Raw genomic sequence first — 22712 nt, 5'->3', positions numbered from 1 at the left:
ACATCCGCTGGATCATGGAAAAAGCAAGAGAGTTCCAGAAAAACATCTATTTCTGCTTTATTGACTATGCCAAAGCCTTTGACTGTGTGGATCACAACAAACTCTGGAAAATTCTGAAAGAAACAGGAATACCAGACCACCTAACCTGCCTCTTGAGAAATCTGTATGCAGATCAGGAAGCAACAGTTAGAACTGGACATGGAACAACAGACTGGTTCCAAATAGGAAAAGGAGTATGTCAAGGCTGTATATTGTCACCCTGCTTATTTAACTTCTATGCAGAGTACATCATGAGAAACACTGGACTGGAAGAAACACAAGCTGGAATCAAGATTGCCAGGAGAAATATCAATAACCTCAGATATGCAGATGATACCACCCTTATGGCAGAAAGTGAAGAGGAGCTAAAAAGCCTCTTGATGGAACTGAAAGAGGAGAGTGAAAAATTTGGTTTAAAGCTCAACATTCAGAAAACGAAGATCATGGCATCGGTCCCATCACTTCATGGGAAATAGATGGGGAAACAGTGGAAACAGTGTCAGACTTTATTTTGGGGGGCTCCAAAATCACTGCAGATGGTGACTGCAGCCATGAAATTAAAAGACGCTTACTCCTTGGAAGAAGAGTTATGACCAACCTAGATAGTATATTCAAAAGCAGAGACATTACTTTGCCGACTAAGGTCCATTTGGTCAACGCTATGGTTTTTCCAGTGGTCATGCATGGATGTGAGAGTTGGACTGTGAAGAAAGCTGAACGCCGAAGAATTGATGTTTTTGAAGTGTGGTGTTGGAGAAGACTCTTGAGAGTCCCTTGGACTGCAAGGAGATCCAACCAGTCCATTCTGAAGGAGATCAGCCCTGGGATTTCTTTGGAAGGAATGATGCTAAAGCTGAAACTCCAGTACTTTGACCACCTCATGCGAAGAGTTGACTCATTGGAAAAGACCCTGATGCTGGGAGGGATTGGGGGCAGGAGAAGAAGGGGACGATAGAGGATGAGATGGCTGGATGGCATCACGACTCAATGGACGTGAGTCTGAGTGAACTCCGGGAGATGGTGATGGACAGGGAGGCCTGGCATGCTGCGATTCATAGGGTCGCAAAGAGTCAGAAACGACAGAGCGACTGAACTGAACTGAACTGAACTGAACTGAAAGGAAGAGAAATTGGAGCTCCCCAAGGAACCCATGAGGGAAGGGATCAAGTAGATTTGGGAGGAGGAAAAGGAAAGCAATGAGACAAAGTAACAGAAGCCTGCTTCAGCAGGACCATCTACATGAGGGGCTGTAGAAACCAGCGAAGGACTGAGGTTCACACCAGCCATGACTTGACAAAACAGCAAAACTGCTCCTGGAAGTGGAAGCCCACGAGGCAGAAGTGTTCATGAGAAATGAAAACCTCTTCCTTGCTTCCCTCAATCAGTAGAAATGGAGCAGGGATTGGATAGTCAGTGGCGTTGGAATCCATGTGTCTGTGTGTGTGTGATGTGTTTGGTGTCTGTGTGTGTGCGTGTGGAGGCAGGGGGGAGTCCACGTGAGTTCATATAGAAAACTTACTTCCTCCAAACTTACCTAACTTCTTTAAAATCTCCCAGATCTGTTCCCAGGTCTCCTCAAACCCCTCACCAGAACTAGTGCATGAGCACCTCTATAACTGTAACCACCCCAGCTCCCCACAAACCCATTTCCACCCCGCAGCCAGAGTTCAAGGTGATCTTGTGATCAGACATGGCCTTATCACCCTCTTGCTGGACTCTCCCTGCTTATACCTTGTAATGACTTTCCGCTGTTCTTGAGGTAAAGAAACAGGATGTTTTTGGTCCTGAGGGTCAGAAAACCCTACCAAAATAAGCTTGAAATACAAGGCAATTTATTAGCTTCCTAACAGGTAGCTGGAGTAGAATAAGCTTCAGGCATTGCATGATCAAGACTCTAGTACCATACTCTGCTAGTCTCTTAGCTCTGCCTTCTCCTTAGGTGTCAGCTTTATCCATATCCAGCTTCCTTTCAATAAGCACCCTCAGAAAAAAACAAAAAACAACAAAAAAAAGAACATCTTGCCCAGCCATGAAATAAAATTCCTTCTCTTCAGCCAAATGAGCCAACTGAGGCCATGTGCCCATTCCCAGCCAAAAAAATTTCTTGTGGTATGCCTATCCTGCTCCTGGTGGGAAATGGGTCCTTGTTAGGCTGCAGTCCATGGGGTCCCTAGGAGTCGGACACGACTGAGCGACTTCACTTTCACTTTCATGCATTGGAGAAGGAAATGGCACCCCACTCCAGTATTCTTGCCTGGAGAATCCCAGGGACGGAGGAGCCTGGCGGGCTCCCGTCTATGGGGTCGCACAGAGTCGGACACGACTGAAGCGACTTAGCAGCAACAGCAGCAGCAGTACAAAAACACATCGAAGCAAAGCTAAAAGACAAAATGGATATTAAAGCTAAGAAGTTTTACTTCATTGATGCTCACCTATAAAAATATGAAAGTGCCGGGGGCCAGCGTGAGGAACTCCGCCCATGGCAAAAATCATGAGGAAGGAGGCTTGGCATACGCAAAGGCGTTATCAAGCCTCAGGAAACCCCCTGTTCCCAAGCATCTACCCCAAAACCAGAGTCTGTTTTATGCTCTCACTTACACCTCTGACTTTACGGGGGGCTCTCCCCCATAGCCGTTTCTCTCGGAGAAGGAGTAAACATGCAGCTCCAAGGCAATAAAAATTCCTGGGCGTGACAAGAGTGTTTCAGCTTACGGACTGCTCTGAAGGTTATCTAGCCCACCTGTATAGGTTCGTCCGGTCACATGTGATTGTTTACAGCCTCCCAATCTGAGAGGCATGAGATGTTTTAGACTTACTAAAGGCAAATTCTTTTGGGGAGTTGGAAATTATTAGTATAGTGGGTTGGTTAGGAATTATATTGGTGAAGGGTTTTTCATTTGTTGTGTCAATAATTGCTGCTAATTCCCTGCTCTGGGTGGGACAAGGATGTCTCAGGTCAAACCTCTCTGCTGACAGACTAGCTTGTGTGACAGGATTATCCATACTCCTGCCACATGATTGTTTACTACCTCTTAACCATAAATAGCACAGAGAGTTTTGGAGTATTTTGAGAGTCTTAATTAGCATAGGGCTTTTTCTTCTTGTTGAGTCAATGATTGCCGCCAGGCCTCTATATCCTTAGGCACCTGGGAATATATTAATCAATGTATTTGGACTATAGAAAAGGAAATATAGTAGTTTTTAAGGTTAGCAATACTAAACTTTTTGAGTTAATGAATTTTCTCTTTTGTAATAGATCACTGTACTTTGTTATAAATCACTGTGTCCTTGCTATGTAAAAATGTAACTTTATCACTATCTTAAGACTAGATCTTAAGGGGAACATTGGTGAAAGGATTTTCATTTGTTGGGCTGATGTTTGCTGCTAAATCTCCATGTTCCCTGCCTTTATAATGAATATAACTAGCATATAGGAGAAATAAGCATTAACCTTTGAGCATATAGGAGAAATAAGTATTAACCTTTAAGATTAATCATGTTAACCTTGGGTTAAATAGATTCCTTTCTTGATTGTAACTCACTACACCCTCACCCTATAGGAATGTAACTTTATTTGGAGGGGGGTGCCTGGTTTAAGAAAAAACACCCTTGGAAAAAATAAGTTTTTTGGTTATCAGAAAGAAAGGATCATAAAATGTCAGCAGGTCTCACTCATGGCCAGAAGATGATGTAATATCCCTAAGACCTTTTTTTTATATATTTATGTGAAGCACCTGATTTTGATAAAGGTCAGGACTGCTGACCCCCACATGACTCTGTACTCATCCCTGTGTGTAACAAAAGGTATATCAGCAAACCCAAAAATAAAGAAATCGGATCAGTTTCCAGAAAGACTGATTCCCCCATGTCGCTTCTTTCTTGCTCCCGTTTTTCTGGCTGAATTCCCATCTGGAGCATGGATGCTATTCCACGTAGACCAAGTTATTCAGCCTTTTTTTCTACACTATCTCCTACTACACTATCCATTTCTAATCTCTCTATATATCTGTGATTAAATATATATTTTTCCAAGGACCCCGACTCCGTCCCCACCTTCGAATCACCCTGGATCCACCGGGGCTGGACCCTGGCATGAAAGAACAATCAGCCTTAAAGTTCTCCACCATCCTTGGGGTAGTGAGGAGTAAGGGCAAAGGGCTGGAACCTGGAAAATGGAGGACAACAGGGGACCAGGGACTGCTGGCCTCATAAGAGATGGATTCTAAATGAAAGGGATGGGGGTGAGTCGGCGCCACTGGGAAGTGCTGAGGGACCGCAAGTGGCTGATGTTTGGTGGGTTGAAGACTGGAAGACGAGGGCCGAAAAGAGACTGTGTTTCCCAGCATCAGGTCTAGACATTAATAATGTTAAAACTGCATCTTGGAGAGGGAAAGATGGCGGAGGAATAGGACGGGAAGATCACTTTCTCCCTCACAAATTTCTCAAAAGAACATTTCAACGCCGAACAAACTCCACAAAACAACTTCTGTAGGCTGGCAGAGGACATCAGGCAACCAGAAAAGCAGACCATTGTCTTCAAAAACAGCTCAGTAAACCTCTCTGAGTGTCCCTCAATGTGGAGAAACTTTTCATCTTTAACCTAGATATTTTATCATCGGTGCTGTATAGATGGAGAAGTCTAGAGGCTACTGTAAAAATAAAACTGAAAACCAGAAGCCGGAAGCTTAAATCCAAAGCCTGAAAACATTAGAGAACTCTTGAATTCAGGGAACATTAAGCAATAGGAGCTCATCAAATGCCTTCATACCTACACCGAAACCAAGCTCCACCCAAGGGCCAACAAGTTCCAAAACAAGACATACCACGCAAATTCTCCAGCAACACAGGAACACTCCCCTGAGCTTCAATATACAGGCAGCTCAAAATTATCCCCAAACCTTTGATGTCTCATAACCCATTATGGGTCACTCCACTGCACTCCAGAGAGAAGAAACCCAGCTCCACCCACCAAAACTCCAACACAAGCCTCCCTAACCAGGAAACCTTGACAAGCCACTGATAGAACCCCACCCAAAGTGAGGAAGCTCCATAATAAAGAGAACTCCACAAATTACTAGAATATAAAAAGGCCACCCCAAACGCAGCAATATAACCAAGATGAAGAGACAGAGGAATACTCAGCAGGTAAAGGAACAGGAGAGTTGCCCACCAAACCAAACAAAAGAGGAAGAAGTAGGGAATCTACCGGAGAAGGAATTCCGAATATTGATAGTGAAAATGATCCAAAATCTTGAAATCAAAATGCAAACACAGATAAATAGCCTAGAGACAAGGATTGAGAAGATGCAAGAAAGGTTTAACAAGGACCTAGAAGAAATAAAAAAGAGTCAAAATATAATGAATAACGCAATAAATGAGATCAGAAACACTCTGGAGGCAACAAATAGTAGAATAACGGAGGCAGAAGATAGGATTAGTGAAATAGAAGATAGAATGGTAGAAATAAATGAATCAGAGAGGAAACAAGAAAAACGAAATTAAAAGAAACGAGGACAATCTCAGAGACCTCCAGGACAATATGAAACGCTCCAACATTCGAATTATAGGAGTCCCAGAAGAAGAAGACAGAAAGAAAGATCATGAGAAAATCCTTGAGGAGATAATAGTTGAAAACTTCCCTAAAATGGGGAAGGAAATAATCACCCAAGTCCAAGAAACACAGAGAGTTCCAAATAGGATAAACCCAAGGCGAAACACCCCAAGACACATATTAATCAAATTAACAAAGATCAAACACAAAGAACAAATATTAAAAGCAGCAAGGGAATAACAACAAATAACACACAAGGGGATTCCCATAAGGATAACAGCTGATCTTTCAATAGAAACTCTTCAGGCCAGGAGGGAATGGCAAGACATACTTAAAGTGATGAAAGACAATAACCTACAGCCCAGATTACTGTATCCAGCAAGGATCTCATTCAAATACGAAGGAGAAATCAAAAGCTTTACAGACAAGCAAAAGCTGAGAGAATTCAGCACCACCAAACCAGCTCTCCAACAAATTCTAAAGGATATCCTCTAGACAGGAAACACTGAAAAGGGTGTATAAAACCCGAACCCAAAACAATAAAGTAAATGGTAACGGGATCATACTTATCAATAATCACCTTAAACGTAAATGGGTTGAACGCCCCAACCAAAAGACAAAGACTGGCTGAATGGATACAAAAACAAGACCCCTCTATATGCTGCTTACAAGAGACCCACCTCAAAACAAGGGACACATACAGACTGAAAGTGAAGGGCTGGAAAAAGATATACCACGCAAACAGAGACCAAAAGAAAGCAGGAGTGGCAATACTCATATCCGATAAAATAGACTTTAAAACAAAGGCTGTGAAAAGAGACAAAGAAGGCCACTACATAATGATCAAAGGAACAATCCAAGAAGAAGATATAACAATTATAAATATATATGCACCCAATATAGGAGCACCGCAATATGTAAGAGAAATGCTAACAAGTATGAAAGGGGAAATCAACAATAACACAATAATAGTGGGAGACTTTAATACCCCACTCACACCTATGGACAGATCAACTAAACAGAAAATTAACAAAGAAACGCAAACTTTAAATGATACATTAGATCAGTTAGACCTAATTGATATCTATAGGACATTTCACCCCAAAACAATGAATTTCACCTGTTTTTTCAAGTGCTCATGGAACCTTCTCCAGGATAGATCACATCCTGGGCCATAAATCTAAACTTGATAAATTCAAAAAAATCGAAATCATTCCAAGCATCTTTTCTGACCATAATGCATTAAGATTAGATCTCAATTACAGGAGAAAAACTATTAAAAATTCCAACATATGGAGGTTGAACAACACACTTCTGAATAACCAACAAATCACAGAAGAAATCAAAAAAGAAATCAAAATATGCATAGAAACTAATGAAAATGAAAACACAACAACCCAAAACCTGTGGGACACTATCAAAGCAGTGCTAAGAGGAAAGTTCATAGCAATACAGGCATACCTCAAGAAACAAGAAAAAAGTCAAATAAATAACCTAACTCTACACCTAAAGCAACTAGAAAAGGAAGAGTTGGAGAACCCCAGAGTTAGTAGAAGGAAAGAAATCTTAAAAATTAGGGCAGAAATAAATGCAAAAGAAACAAAAGAGACCATAGCAAAAATCAACAAAGCCAAAAGCTGGTTCTTTGAAAGGATAAATAAAATTGACAAACCATTAGCCAGACTCATCAAGAAGCAAAGAGAGAAAAATCAAATCAATAAAATTAGAAATGAAAATGGAGAGATCACAACAGACAACACAGAAATACAAAGGATCATAAGAGACTACTATCAGCAATTGTATGCCAATAAAATGGACAATGTGGAAGAAATGGACAAATTCTTAGAAAAGTACAATTTTCCAAAACTGAACCAGGAAGAAATAGAAAATCTTAACAGACCCATCACAAGCACGGAAATTGAAACTGTAATCAGAAATCTTCCAGCAAACAAAAGCCCAGGTCCAGATGGCTTCACAGCTGAATTCTACCAAAAATTTCGAGAAGAGCTAACACCTATCCTCCTCAAACTCTTCCAGAAAATTGCAGAGGAAGGTAAACTTCCAAACTCATTCTATGAGGCCACCATCACCCTAATACCAAAACCTGACAAAGATGTCACAAAAAAAGAAAACTACAGGCCAATATCACTGATGAACATAGATGCAAAAATCCTCAACAAAATTCTAGCAATCAGAATCCAACAACACATTAAAAAGATCATACACCATGACCAAGTGGGCTTTATCCCAGGGATGCAAGGATTCTTCAATATCCGCAAATCAATCAATGTAATTCACCACATTAACAAATTGAAAAATAAAAACCATATGATTATCTCAATAGATGCAGAGAAGGCCTTTGACAAAATTCAACATCCATTTATGATAAAAACTCTCCAGAAAGCAGGAATAGAAGGAACATACCTCAACATAATAAAAGCTATCTATGACAAACCCACAGCAAACATTATCCTCAATGGTGAAAAATTGAAAGCATTTCCGCTAAAGTCAGGAACAAGACAAGGGTGTCCACTTTCACCGCTACTATTCAACATAGTTCTGGAAGTTTTGGCCACAGCAATTAGAGCAGAAAAAGAAATAAAAGGAATCCAAATTGGAAAAGAAGAAGTAAAACTCTCACTGTTTGCAGATGACATGATCCTCTACATGGAAAACCCTAAAGACTCCACCAGAAAATTACTAGAGCTAATCAATGAATATAGTAAAGTTGCAGGATATAAAATCAACACACAGAAATCCCTTGCATTCCTATACACGAATAATGAGAAAGTAGAAAAAGAAATTAAGGAAACAATTCCATTCACCATTGCAACGAAAAGAATAAAATACTTAGGAATATATCTACCTAAAGAAACTAAAGACCTATATATAGAAAACTATAAAACACTGATGAAAGAAATCAAAGAGGACACTAATAGATGGAGAAATATACCATGTTCATGGATCGGAAGAATCAATATAGTGAAAATGAGTATACTACCCAAAGCAATTTACAAATTCAATGCAATCCCTATCAAGCTACCAGCAACATTTTTCACAGAACTAGAACAAATAATTTCAAGATTTGTATGGAAATACAAAAAACCTTGAATAGCCAAAGCAATCTTGAGAAAGAAGAATGGAACTGGAGGAATCAACTTGCCTGACTTCAGGCTCTACTACAAAGCCACAGTCATCAAGACAGTATGGTACTGGCACAAAGACAGACATATAGATCAATGGAACAAAATAGAAAGCCCAGAGATAAATCCACACACATATGGACACCTTATCTTTGACAAAGGAGGCAAGAATATACAATGGAGTAAAGACAATCTCTTTAACAAGTGGTGCTGGGAAAACTGGTCAACCACTTGTAAAAGAATGAAACTAGATCACTTTCTAACACCGCACACAAAAATAAACTCAAAATGGATTAAAGATCTAAATGTAAGACCAGAAACTATAAAACTCCTAGAGGAGAACATAGGCAAAACACTCTCCAGACATAAATCACAGCAGGATCCTCTATGATCCACCTCCCAGAATTCTGGAAATAAAAGCAAAAATAAACAAATGGGATCTAATTAAAATTAAAAGCTTCTGCACAACAAAGGAAAATATAAGCAAGGTGAAAAGACAGCCTTCTGAATGGGAGAAAATAATAGCAAATGAAGCAACTGACAAACAACTAATCTCAAAAATATACAAACAACTTCTGCAGCTCAATTCCAGAAAAATAAATGACCCAATCAAAAAATGGGCCAAAGAACTAAATAGACATTTCTCCAAAGAAGACATACGGATGGCTAACAAACACATGAAAAGATGCTCAGCATCACTCATTATTAGAGAAATGCAAATCAAAACCACAATGAGGTACCACTTCACACCAGTCAGAATGGCTGCGATCCAAAAATCTGCAAGCAATAAATGCTGGAGAGGGTGTGGAGAAAAGGGAACCCTCTTACACTGTTGGTGGGAATGCAAACTAGTACAGCCACTATGGAGAACAGTGTGGAGATTCCTTAAAAAATTGCAAATAGAACTACCTTATGACCCAGCAATCCCACTGCTGGGCATACACACCGAGGAAACCAGAATTGAAAGAGACACATGTACCCCAATGTTCATCGCAGCACTGTTTATAATAGCTAGGACATGGAAACAACCTAGATGTCCATCAGCAGATGAATGGATAAGAAAGCTGTGGTACATATACACAATGGAGTATTACTCAGCCGTAAAAAAGAATTCATTTGAATCAGTTCTGATGAGATGGATGAAACTGGAGCCGATTATACAGAGTGAAGTAAGCCAGAAAGAAAAACACCAGTACAGTATACTAACACATATATATGGAATTTAGGAAGATGGCAATGACGACCCTGTATGCAAGACAGGGAAAGAGACACAGATGTGTATAATGGACTTTTGGACTTAGAGGGAGGGAGAGGGTGGGATGATTTGGGAGAATGACATTCTAACATGTATACTATCATGTAAGAATTGAATCGCCAGTCTATGTCTGATGCAGGATACAGCATGCTTGGAGCTGGTGCATGGGGATGACCCAGAGAGATGTTATGGGGAGGGAGGTGGGAGGGGGGTTCATGCTTGGGAACGCATGTAAGAATTAAAGATTTTAAAATTTTAAAAATAAAAAAATAAATTAAAAAAAAGAAAAAAAATAAATGGAAGGGATGGAAAAGATACTAAAATACTGCTGAAGCATCTTTTGCATCCTGGGTGGGATCCCAACCAGCTTATTTTTTTCTTTCTGAAAATAAACTTAGTCAACAAAAGAATTGAGATTAGGGACTCAAACCAGCTATCTGTACATACAGTGAAATTCATAGCAACATTATTCACAGTAGCCAAGAGATGGAAACAAACCAAGTCCATTGATGGATGAATGGATACACAAAATGTATATATACACACAATAGAATATTATTCAGCCTTTAAAAGAAATGCAATTCTGATACATGGATGCACTTTAAAGATACGCTAAGTGAAACAAGCCGAATACAAAAGAACGAATACTATGCGATTCCATTTATATAAGACTCCTAGAGTAGCCAAATTCACAGAGACAGGAAGTAGAAAAGTGGTTGCCAGGGGCTGGGGGCAGGTGGGGATGCGTACAGAAGGAAGTATTATGTGTGGAGTTTCAGAGTATAGGAAGATGAAAAGATGGTGGTAGTTGTACAAAGTGAATATATTTAATGCTACTGAGGCGTAAGTTACAAATTGGTTAAAGTGGTCAATTTTATGTTGTATTTATTTAACCACACACACACACACACACACACACACACACACACACACAGACTTAGTTCATCTTTCCAGGCACTGGAAACATAACAAAGGGGTGACAGGAGAGTCTCAAAGAACAATTGTTGGCGGATTGTTCTATCTGGATAAAACACATGTTTAGTGATGCACTTTCATTTTGGTCCCATGATGATGACTATGATGACAAAGATGACGATGGGACTGGGGCCTCCCGCGGAGGAAGCCCTGAGGCAGCCCCATGACTGTGGGCTCCTTCCACGCCTGCACAACTAATTCCCAGCACCCCCAGTCCCTCTGGACCAGTGCAGGCTCTTTGTGAGCGGGCATGTTTCCCACTTCTGTTTTCTGCAGGGAAGAGGGCGCAAGGTGGCGGGCGGGAGCAGAGGTGGTGAGGGCAGTCTCCTCCTGTCGGGCAGGAAAACAGCAGGAGGAAACATCGCTACCCTACTCTTTGAATGGAGAATGTGTCTTTTAGACCTTTCAGAGTCCCCTCCCACCGTATTACAGGGAGGGATGACGGGACAGCTGTCACCAGTTGGGTCTGACTCATTCATTTATCATCTCTGCCTAACCCCCTCCCTCCAAATATACCCACCCCGAAAATGCCTGAACACAGTTGACTATTTTAAGAACTGAATTCCCTGTCGGCATGGCAACTTCGGTTATACCTCTTGTTACTGCTGCCTGGATGGGAGAAAAGCCACCTTTCACCAGGGTTCCGGCAGCCAACAGGAGAAGAGATGGTTCACAGATTAGACATGGCCAGAGGGTGGACATCCAGTTTCTGTCGCATACTCTTCTTGGTGTGTTTGCTTGTTTTACAGCCCTTTAAGACTGTAAAAACTGTTCTTAGCTGACTGGCTGTACAAAAACAGGCCCTGGGCTAGAACTGGCCCAAGGACCATAGTCTATCCAACCTTTGTCTAGGACAAGAACAGCAGGTGTTCTCACTGGCTGGGTTTCTCTTTGTGGACGTTTGAAAGGTTGTGAAGGATCAGGAGGCTGATGGGTAGACACTGTGGAAGGACATTGTAATTAACTGATTTTTAAAAATTTCCTCCATCTGTCTATATTTTCTTATCATACTTTAAAGGTTTGTTTATATTCTTCTTATGCTTTAAGGCTAAAATCTGAGGCTATGCCATCTTCACCACACCCTTAACAAGGATTGAGGCTTACAACCTGAGTTCCTTTTGTAGAGCATGTTATTTATTTCATAACCTCTTGTCATTCTTCACAAAGACCAGATTTTCTTCAAACCTATTGAAAGAAGAATATTTTGAAGGTTTCTTTTTTGTTTGAAAATTTTTCAGGAAAATAGTTTTTAGAATTTTAATTTAAAATGAATGAGTACACAAATAATAATAATAATAATAAACTCCCGTGTACCTGAAGGGCATTTCTGTGTAAATTAAACAGCTTTCGCTTTCTTAAGACATGGATTGAAAGGGGGAAATCACACCTTTGCAAACAGTATCTGTATGGAATCCAGTTTTAGGTCATAGCTGAAAGTGAATATTGCACGGAGGGGTGGGAGAAATATCTGTAGAAAAGAAAAGGGGATCATTCTTTGATGGTTACCATGGAAACCACTAGGTTACGACAGTTGAGTTTGCTAACGGGGCAGTAGGTTCTTGCTAATGGGCTCCGGGTCAGAAGTGTAGGAGAGCCCTTAGGCTGGTCCCCAAGGATACACTGCTGTCTCTGAAATTCTCTCCCAACCCCCAGCACTGTTCAATTTGAGGATATTCTCATTCTGAATTTCTAGGGTTCGATGAAAAGAAAAGTGGTCTTCCCTGGTGACTCAGATAGTTAAGAATCCACCTGCAATGCAGGAATCCCTGGTTCGATCCCTGGGTTGAGGAGATCCCCTGGAGGAGGGTACAGCCACCCACTCCAGTATTCTTGCCTGGAGAATCCCATGGACAGAGGAGCGTAGGGGGCTACAGTCCAACGGGTCAAAAAGAGTTGGACACAACTGAGTGATTAACTTTTGGTGCTTCCTTCCTTGATTTTAGAGCTTTGTTTTGTATTGAGCAAACCAGGGTCAAAGTGCTCACTTGCATACCCACTTTGAGGTGTTCCAGGATTTTACAGCAAACCACTCGAGTCCTGTTTTCTATAGCAGAGCCCCTGTGTTCCTAGAAAAAAGTCCTAGAAGGTGGAGGTCTTGGGGGTTTTGATGCTCACTGTAGAATGCAGAAAGTACAACCATGAGCTCCGGAGGAGCAAGGAATCCAGCCTAAGCCAATGAGATTCAGAGGATCCAGACTCATTTTCCCCCTCCTGAAAGAACTTGACCCCAATGTAGAATATTCTTCAATTGTCAATATCCAGAGCTGCTTTAGACATCAGGTAATTTGCCCTTAGGCATATCAATAAGTGGAACTTTGGCATCGGACTCTTTGGACTTGGATCCAATCTGCACCACACATTATTTCTGCCATGAGATACTCTGTTGTCCACCAATGGCACTGTAGTGGGGGGATCCATAAGATGCCTAGCACCCATAAACGGCTAGCACAGAGGCAGAAGCGGCCTGGAATTAGTCACCGAGGAGGTGAAAGTGCGCAGAGTGACAGACAAGAGGCTGCGGAGGACCCAGGCAGAACCTCGATGATGGGGCCCCCGCGGGGCTATCCCCAAACTTGAGGTCTTACCCAAAGAGGGCTCCTGCAGCTCCAGAGGGAAAAGGCTGAGCAGACGAGGCACGGCCACCAGGGGGCGCGCCGGTCCTGGGATCTTGGAATCGAATCTGGGGCTGGGAGTCGCAAAGCGGCCGGAGGGAGGGTTGACGCAGTACCTACCTGCTTTCCCCCCAGGAAGTTACTGGTGAACAGCAATGGCAGGTATCTCCCGGGCAGCTGCTTATCCGTCTGTATCTCCCACAAAATCAGAAGTCCCGTGAAGGCGGTGACTGTGTTTTCGCCCTTACTCCCCCAACTGCACGTGAGTTCCCTCGTCCCACCCTGGAAGGGGGCATGAGGCGTGGGGGTGCTCAGGCTGTGGGGAGATTTGAGCCCCTGGATGAGATGTCAGATCTTCACCGCGGTGGAACCTAACCGCAGGCGGAGCTTGTACACTTGAAAACTTTGGGGTAGACAATCTACTATTTGGGCAAGAAAGAAGACTGGGTCTCAAACTTCTTAATCTCAGGACCCCTTTATGCTCTTAACATTACTGAGAGCCTCAAAGAGTGTTCTGTATACCATATTAGAAATTAAACTGAAAATTTTAAAGTATTTACTTTAAATTGCAATAATAAATCCACTACCTTACCATATATTTTTAAGAAACACCTGTATTTTCACACACAAAAAAGTGAGAAGTATGGCACCATTTTACATTCCTGCAATTTTTTAAAATGTTTAGCTTAATAAAAGACAGATGGTGTCTCTTATCTGCTTCTGGACTCGCTAGCAGACTGAGTTTTCCCAAAGCACATAGCTTTATACGTTCATGAGAAAATGAGAGTGAAAAGGGCAAATAACATCTTGCTGTGAAAAGTTTTCATTTTGCAGACCTCCCATTTTGATATTAAGTATAAATTAACTACAGTGTAATTTTGTATAAGAATTGGGAGGCTTTTTGTAAAAGAAACGTTGTCTTAGGTGCAGGCTGACGGCTAACGGCCAGGTTGCCTTAAAGTTCACCCACTGGAAAGATGCGGCCTGTGGTACCAGAAAGCAGAGTCTTAGTCAGTGTAGACGCTAGTGTGTCATGTGAGTCAGAACTCTGTTGCAGCTGGCTATTCACTGTCTGCTGTTCTCAACTGCAGGGGGCTGAATGGTGGCCAGACCCCCTCTGTGAGGTCAAAAGCATATGAGAAAATTGATCGTTTTCCTGATTCAGATACTCTGCTAACTCTGAACCCATTTGGGGGTTCTTATCAATCCAAAAATATTTCAAATATTTTTGGTCCCACTCACCTCACACTTGTTAGAATCTCTATAGTCAAAAAGATAAGAGATGGCTGCGGCTTTCTGCGCCTGCCTAGTTCACCCACCTCCCCTTCTGCCTCCGCTGCCATCATGGTGCCTGTAAAAAAGTTTGTTGGGTTGCGGGGGGGGGGGGGGGGGTGCAAAAAAAAAAAAAGCAGGTCCTGCAGTTTAGTCTGAACTGTACCCTTCCTGCAGAAGATGGAATCATAGATGCCACCAATTTTGAGCAGTTTCTTCAGGAGAGAATCAAAGTGAATGGAAAAGCTGGCAGTCTGGGCAGCAATCATATCAGTCGAAAGAAGCAAAAGCAAGATCACTGTGACTTATGCGGTGCCTTTTTCCAAAAGGTATTTGAAATATCTTAAAAGTGAAAGTGTTGGTCTGTCAGTCCTGTCCGATTCTTTGCATCCGCCAGGCTCTTCTGTCCATGGAATTCTTTAGCAAAAAATATTTGAAGAATAATCTAAGTGATTGGTTACACAGAGTTGCTAACAGCAAAGAAAGTTACGATGAGATTACTTCCAGATTACTCTAGATGAAGATGAGGAGGAAGATGAGAATGAAAACTCAGTATCTAGAATATTTTGTGTAAGTATTTAAATAAAAAAGGAAACCCTTGTGCATTGTGAGTGGGAATGCAGATTGGTGTAGCCACTATGGAAGACAGTATGGACGCTCCTCAAAAAATTAAAAATAAAACTACCATATGATCCAACAATCCTACTTCTGAGTATATATCCAAAGAATATGAAAAGAGGATCTTGAAGAAACGCCTGCATTCCCGCGTTCATTAGCCTTGCTCACAACAGCCATGATATGGAAACAGCCCATGTGTTTGTCAACAGAGGAGGGAATAATGTGGCGCATATAGACAATGGACTACTATGCAGCCATTTGCAACAACGCGGATGGGCCTTGAGGGCATCAGGCAGAGAGACAAATACCAGATGTTATCACTTAAATATGTGGAATCTAAAAAAGCCAAATGTCTAGAAACAGAGGGTAAAATGGTTATTTCCAGGGGCTGGGGTTGGAAGGTGGGGGGAGATGGGGTGATGTTGATCCAAGGGGACAAACTTCCAGTTATAAGATGAATAAGTTCTGGGAAATCTAATGTATAGCAATAATCTTATGTATAGACTACAGTTAATAATACCATATTGTATACTTGAAAGTTGCTAAGAGAGTAGATCCTAAACGTTCTCACCACAAAAAAAGAAATGCTAATTATGAGATATGATGGAAATATTAACTAATGCTCTGATGGTAATGGTTTTGTAATATGTAAATATCAAATCAGCATGTTGAACACCTTTAACTTCCACAATGTTATATGTCATTCTATCTCGATAAAGCTGGGGGAGGGGGGAACACCACCACAGCAGCCCCAACATCTCCTGCCCTAGGCCTGCCCTGGGGTCGGTGTGGAATGCCCCAGTCTTAGTGAAGAAACTATGTGGGGAGACTTTCAGAATCAAGTAACAGATGAGGAAAGCTCCTTTCAGTTAATTCCCTCCAGGGACGTCTAACCAGGGTGACAGCCATAATCACTGGAGGAATGGCAAAGGAATACTGATTCCTGGGCCCACCTCACATCACCCGGGGTGGAGGCTAGCTCTTAAAGCTCCAGGTGCACTCTTGAGCTGCCAGGTTTAGGAGCCGCTGCCTCCTCTATCGCCATCTACCTATCCTACAGAGGCCCTCCATCCTCAGGCAGCTTGGGATCACTTGGGGCATTTATTCATTTATTTAGGAACCTCATAGCCTACAGTCCATGGAGTTGCGAAGAATGGAACACAACTGAGCAACTTCACTTTAGCTCTGCTGGGTCTTAGTTGCAGCATGTGGGATCCAGTTCCCTGACCAGGGATTGAACCTGGGCGCCCTGCATTGGGAGTGGGGCAGAGTCTTAGCCACTGGACCACAAGGGAGTTCCCCAGCTCGATCCCTAGAGAGTCCAGTAACTGGAGATGGGGTAGACCTGGGATGGGCCCCGGAACAAGTTCTGAACAAGCAACTCAGTTCACACTGCTGTAAGTGGCCCCGGACCAGCCTTTGTCTCGAGGGCTTAGTCTGAGTGTCAGAAAGAGATTTTAGGGCCCAACTCAGAATCAGCACAACCTTTGCCTTACTTCCCTTATCCTTTGAACAATCAGATCCCTTCTTGGGAATGGAAATTTATAATCCAGAGTTTATACATCATTTGATTTGAAGATGACAGTCTCCCCGCCCCCCAATCCCAGAAAGGTGAATTCCAAGAAGATCCTAGTCTTCTCAAACTCCAACCGCTCCCTTCTCAAGCACCACTGGTTCCCTTCACCACACTGGACAACCATCCTTCTACTCCGCACCTATGTCTATATGTATACACATCTATCTTTCCAAAGAACCAGGCAGGAAAAATAGGGGGACAGATTTATGAACTCAGCTTTCTTCATACCAGGGGCCCCACTCCCACCTTCTCCAGCTCTGTAGAGGATATTTTAGTCCCATCACCACACAAAAAAACAAATGTTAATTATGAGATATGATGGAAATATTAACTAATGCTGTGATGGTAATGGTTTTGTAATACGTAAGTATCAAATCAGCATGTTGAACACCTTGGTTTCATCCAAGGAAAAGAAAAACTGTCAAAAGCCCTCAAAGTGAAATTCAAAGATGCCACTTTGTTATTTTGATTATCTTGAGCTGAAGGCACTTAAAAAACAGCAAAGGCAGGGAGAAGCTTTCTCCAAACTCCTCTTTATCTGCCTAAGACAGACCCTCCAGAAGGAACTTAACTGTCATAAATCCCTTCCCGGGGAGTTTCACCAACAGGGAAGATGGTCACAGCAGAGGACACTGGAAGTCCACCCCACACTGAGACAAACGTCAGAAACTATCACATCTCCCATCTGTTCTTCAAAGGCCCATCCACCTTTCTCCTCAATTGCCCCTTCCCTATTAAGAAGGTAGATAAACTCTCAAATCTCATCTCTTTTCTAGGTTTTCTTTTTTCCTGTGATATCCCTGTTGATGTCATGTTAAAAGTCAAGAAATGTGTATACCGTTCCTCTTGTTGGGCTTCCCTGCAATTCATTGCAAGAATTCATCTGCAATGTGGGAGACCTGGGTTCGATCCCTGGCTTAGGATGATCCCCCTGGAGAAGGGAATGCCTACCCACTCTAGTCTTCTGGCCTGGAGAATTCCATGGACAGAGGAGCCTGGCAGGCTACAGTCCTTGGGGTCACAAAAAGTCAGACAGGACTGAGCAACTTTCACTTCCTCTTGTTAATCTGCTTGTTGTAAATTGATCTCATAGACCCAGCTGTAGAACCTAGGAGAACAGAGGAAAAAGTCTTTCCTCTCCTACACCCTCCTCCATGTCATCTTTCTTTCTTTTCTTTGAGACTGCATGGACTATAGCCCGCCAGGCTCCTCTGTCCATGGAATTCTCTAGGCAAGAATACTGGGGTGGGTAGTCATTCCCTGCTCCAGGGGATCTTTCCGACCCAGGGATCGAACCCAGGTCTTGAGCTTTGCAGGCAGATTCTTTACCATCTGAGCTGTCAGGGAAGCCCCTTTCTTTCATCAGACCACTCCAAGTTGTCTGCTAGGTGTTAGAGATACTAAGCTGAAAGTGGAACATGGGTCAGGCCTCAGGGAGTGGAGAGGAGAGACGATGCTAAACCAACAGCTTTGGGGAGAGCTCGGCCTGCTCCCCAGGATCCTGGCCCATCTCCATGCACTGAGTGGGGGAGGGTGCAAGGAGTGACTAAGGATATTTCTGGGAAAAAGGATTCACCCGTGGCAACTTCTCAGCACCTACAGGAGGGGCAATTTCAAGGACAACACGCTTCTGTGTCCTAGAGTGCCAGCATCTTTGTGAGCGTAGGCTCTTCCGTTCTTCGTATTATGCCCCGCGTGCTCTGTAGGAGGCAGTGCTGTTGTCTCCATTTTACAGACGAAGAAACTGAAACTCAGAGAGATGAATCAGCTTGCTAAATGCCTCAGGAAGAGGCGCTGGAAGCGAACCGCAGCTCTGTCTGACTTCAGAGCCCTTTTTGTAACAGCTCTAGAGAGACAGGCTTCACTGAAGGAGCTGGTAAAAACGGACAGGGCCGTTTCCCTGGCACCTCAGTGGAGCCCTGAAAACACCAGGTGTCGTCAGCAGAGCTGGCAGCTGGGGCCCCCCCTGGGGTCAGTCGTGTTGGGAGGGGCTTTGGGGCAGCTGTGGAAGACGGCGCTGGTGGCCTCAGCAGTCCTGGTGGGCAGCCAGCCGTCCCCTCATGGCATGATAACTGATATTTATTGGACACTTACCGTGTGCCAGACACCGTGTAAGTACTTAACATGGATTAACTTATTTAATATTTACAACAACTCCCACTTTTACGGATTAGGAAACCGAGGTAAGGCAACTTTCTTGGGTCAGCCTCTGATAAATGTGGAGCCAAGATCTGAACCCAGGCACGTTGACGGCTGGCTTGTGTGCTTCAGCTGTGCTCTGTTGAATGTCCTGGGGGCGGAGAAGGGATTTAGTATCTTGACGTGTTTACTTACGGGTAGTGTGCCCAGGGAAGAAGAGGGCCAGTGTGTGCAAAAATGACGACAATACTTTGTACTCCCTCCACCAGGAGCTGAAGTCCGTTTCCCACTTCTCAAGTTAGGGCTGGCCTCCTGACTCACTCTTGACCAAGAGAATGTGGCCACAGGAGACGGGCTGGTTCCCAGCCCAGGCCTCCAGAAGCCTTGTGGCTTCTGCTCTCCCTATCCGTGGAACCTCACCGCTACAGCAAGCAGTCTGGGGCAGGCTCCCCTGCTGGGTGAGAGGTACTTGGCCCGTCACCCTGTCACCCTTTCACCACAGCTGACAGCCTGCTAACCACCTGATGAGCGGATGAGGCTGTCCTACGCCATCCAGCGACCTGCCGGCTCACCACAGACACAGGCCCAGGCCCAGCAGAGCCAGGCTGGACACTGCTCCCACTGACCCACAGAGGCAGGAGCTAATAAGTACACGTTTCTTGTTTTCAGCCACTGGGTGGCTTGTGTGCAGCAATAGATACAGCAGAAAATACCCCCAAAGAGAAGGAAGGTATGAAGTTGGAGGAATTCCCACCAGATAGTATGGGTAAATGGAAACCCCTCAGGCAGGGAAAAGAGATTCAGAGGAAAGGGAGCGGGGCAGGGGAGCACCTGCCTGGCTCCTCAGAACCCAGCACCCTCACCTCTTCTGGCTTCCCCCGGGCGGGGGAGGGGCCAAACTCTCCGGAGAGAAACTCCAGAGAGACAGGAAGCTGAAGCAGTGGTCTGCTCCTGTGTGTGTATGCGTGCGGGGGTGAAGGGGGTGGGCGTGTCTGCAGTCAGCCTGAGGCGGCCACCTCTTGGCAGACGTGCTGGTGTTGCTGTAGGGCAGAGAGAACCCAAGACAGTCTGTGAACCTGGGATTCTGGCCGCCACCGACGCCAAGCTCCGGCTGTTCCCGCGAAAGTAGCTCTGATCCAGACAATAAACTGTGTGAGCCTAACCACAAGCAGCAGATACAAGAATAAGGAAAAGCAAGAAAAGGGGAAAAACATTTAGGATGTATTCATACAAGGAACAAGAAAACTTGGGGCAAACTGCAATAGAGGGAATGGCCACTGAGAGGAGGCGGGGGCTAAAAGAACACTGCTGTTCAGACTACAAAAGGATGCCCCTGGGATTAAAGCAGGGGAAAAAGGATTTAATGATACTTGGTAAATGTCACCAGCATGTAAAATGTACATATTATGGTGTAATCACGCTTTTTGGTGATGATAGTGGTGATTTCACTTGCCCACGTTTTAAAAATCACCCTTCTCGAACGCTTTGAGGATTTTAAAAAGAATCAAATCTTTCAGGTAAGGGATGGTGCTGTATCCATACAATTTCAAGCAGCCTTTGAGAATGGGACAAGAGTTTTTCTTTTAAGTTAGACCCTTCCCGGGGCTCTGGGCCTGGGCCCAAGCCTGAAACCACAAAAAGCATTTCCCAGCACCGTGGCGACGCTCACCTTGAATTCCCTTCCTGCCAAGTTGCCCCGGTGTTTCCCAGACTTGGGGAAGCCGCTCTCGAGACCGCCCGGCTCCGGAGCCTGGGGGTGGGGGCGGCCGATCCCCCCCACACACACCGTGCGGCCACCAGAGGGCGCTGCTCTGTCGCCGGGAGCGCCGCGCCCGCCTGGGCGTGTGGCCTCGCGAGGGCAATTTTGTGTTGTTTAAATGCCAGCATTGATTGCTCACTCCTTTCCCAACATGTTTCCAATTTACCCGGTATCTTTTCTACGTGAAAAACTCAAGAACAACAACAACAAAAATGCATACTTTAGTTCCAGAATAAGCAAAAGGGGTTTTACACGAAATGCAGTTTTGTTCCAGAAGCCTCTGGGACCAGGGCAGAGCAGCCAGCAGGGGCTCTCCGGACGCTGCTCGCCGGTTAGGGCAGAGGCACGTGGACACAAACCCACCGAACCTCGGCCCTGTAAATGCTCTCGCCGGCAACCCACCAGCCCGCAGCTTTCCGCTCCAGAGGACCGGTTCGTCTCCGGCCAAGTTCAGAAGCTGGTGGCCGAAGAGGGTGCCGCGCGGGACCACGGAGGAGCCAGCCGGGGTCCGGAGCAGGCGGCGAACCCCGGCTCCCAGCCCGGCGGCGCCCCGGGAGCGGAGGCTCGCAGGCGGGGATGGGGATGGGCCGGGGGCACGGGGGTATGGACGACCATGGCGCGCGGGGCAGCTGTACCCGCACAGGGTGAAGGCGGGGAAGCAGCGGTAGGAAAACGAGGAGGGGGGCAGAGGGAGAGTCCAGTCTGATGGGGGTGGCGGGGATGGCCCCGCCGGTTTGGGTGGGAGCCTGACCGCCACAAATACAAGTCCTAGGCAAGAGACTTGAAGATGCGTTTGGCTGAGGGAAGGTGTCTAGAAGAGAAAGCTCCTAATCCTGGAGTGGGGGCCGGGGCGGCGGCGGCGAGAGGGGAAGGTGTCTGATTGACAGCTAGATTCTGTTTTTCAGACCAGAAAAAAAAAAAAGAAAAGAAAAAAAAATCCCCTGTCCCCTGGGGAGATTTCTCAGTCACTTTCCTCCTGCAGGAAACTGCTTCTTGTTGGAGCCTCCTGGGGCTGGCAGAGTTAAAATCCTTTAACCCAGGATGCCTTGGGCCTTTTGTTCCGCTCTGACAATGGAATTGGGTGGAGGGGGCTGGGAAGGCAAGGGGCTGGATCTAGGGTGTATCCGTGGGGTGGAGGGTCTGGTGAAGCTGTGTTCAATCACAGGGTGAAAAAAAGCAATTTGGTCGTATGTGTGTGCTTTTTCGGGGAAGGTGTAAGGAAGCCTAAGGCACGGGGCACCAGCTCGTTAACACATGTGGTTGAGTGCCTGCTGTGTTGCTCAGCAAACCTTTAATTACTCAGGAAGATCTTCCAAAACTAGAAACTCAATTTTGGTCCCTGAAAGGCTGGATAATGGGTTTTTCTTGCATCTCAATCCAAGGGGACAGATCTCCCACTCCCCTGGGCTCCCAGATTCTTCTAGATGTTTTGGCTTCTAAAACTGTCCTCCCATGGGACAGTGCTTAGTAAAGGACACTCAGACACGTAAACCCTTCAAGCATATTAATCATTTGAAGTCATTGCTTTGAACCTATCATGTCCTTGAGTCATAATCATCGGCAGCACCCACTAACTCAAAGGACTTGGAGGGAGGCATTCAAGGCCTCTCACCATGCTGACTTTTCTCCTCCCACTCCCCACCTGCTTCCTCCCCTGTAGCCAGCCTGGCCTCTCACTGCCCCTTGATATATCTTGGCTTCTCAGCCTCCCTATCTCTGGCCTTGCAGTTGCCTTCCTGGCCATCTAGCTGGTCACTTCCTTCTCCATTCAGT

At 44.6% G+C, this 22712-nt stretch overlaps 1 pseudogene; it reads left to right on the top strand.

Annotated features, from left to right (window-relative positions):
- Nucleotides 14920–21607, top strand: LOC102173667 (annotated as a pseudogene).

The sequence above is a fragment of the Capra hircus genome, chromosome 11, assembly GCF_001704415.2.
Source record: "Capra hircus breed San Clemente chromosome 11, ASM170441v1, whole genome shotgun sequence".
In the NCBI taxonomy this organism is placed as follows: Eukaryota; Metazoa; Chordata; class Mammalia; order Artiodactyla; family Bovidae; genus Capra; species Capra hircus.
The sequence above is the reverse complement of the archived record's forward strand: the minus strand, read 5'-3'. Positions and strand labels throughout refer to the sequence as shown.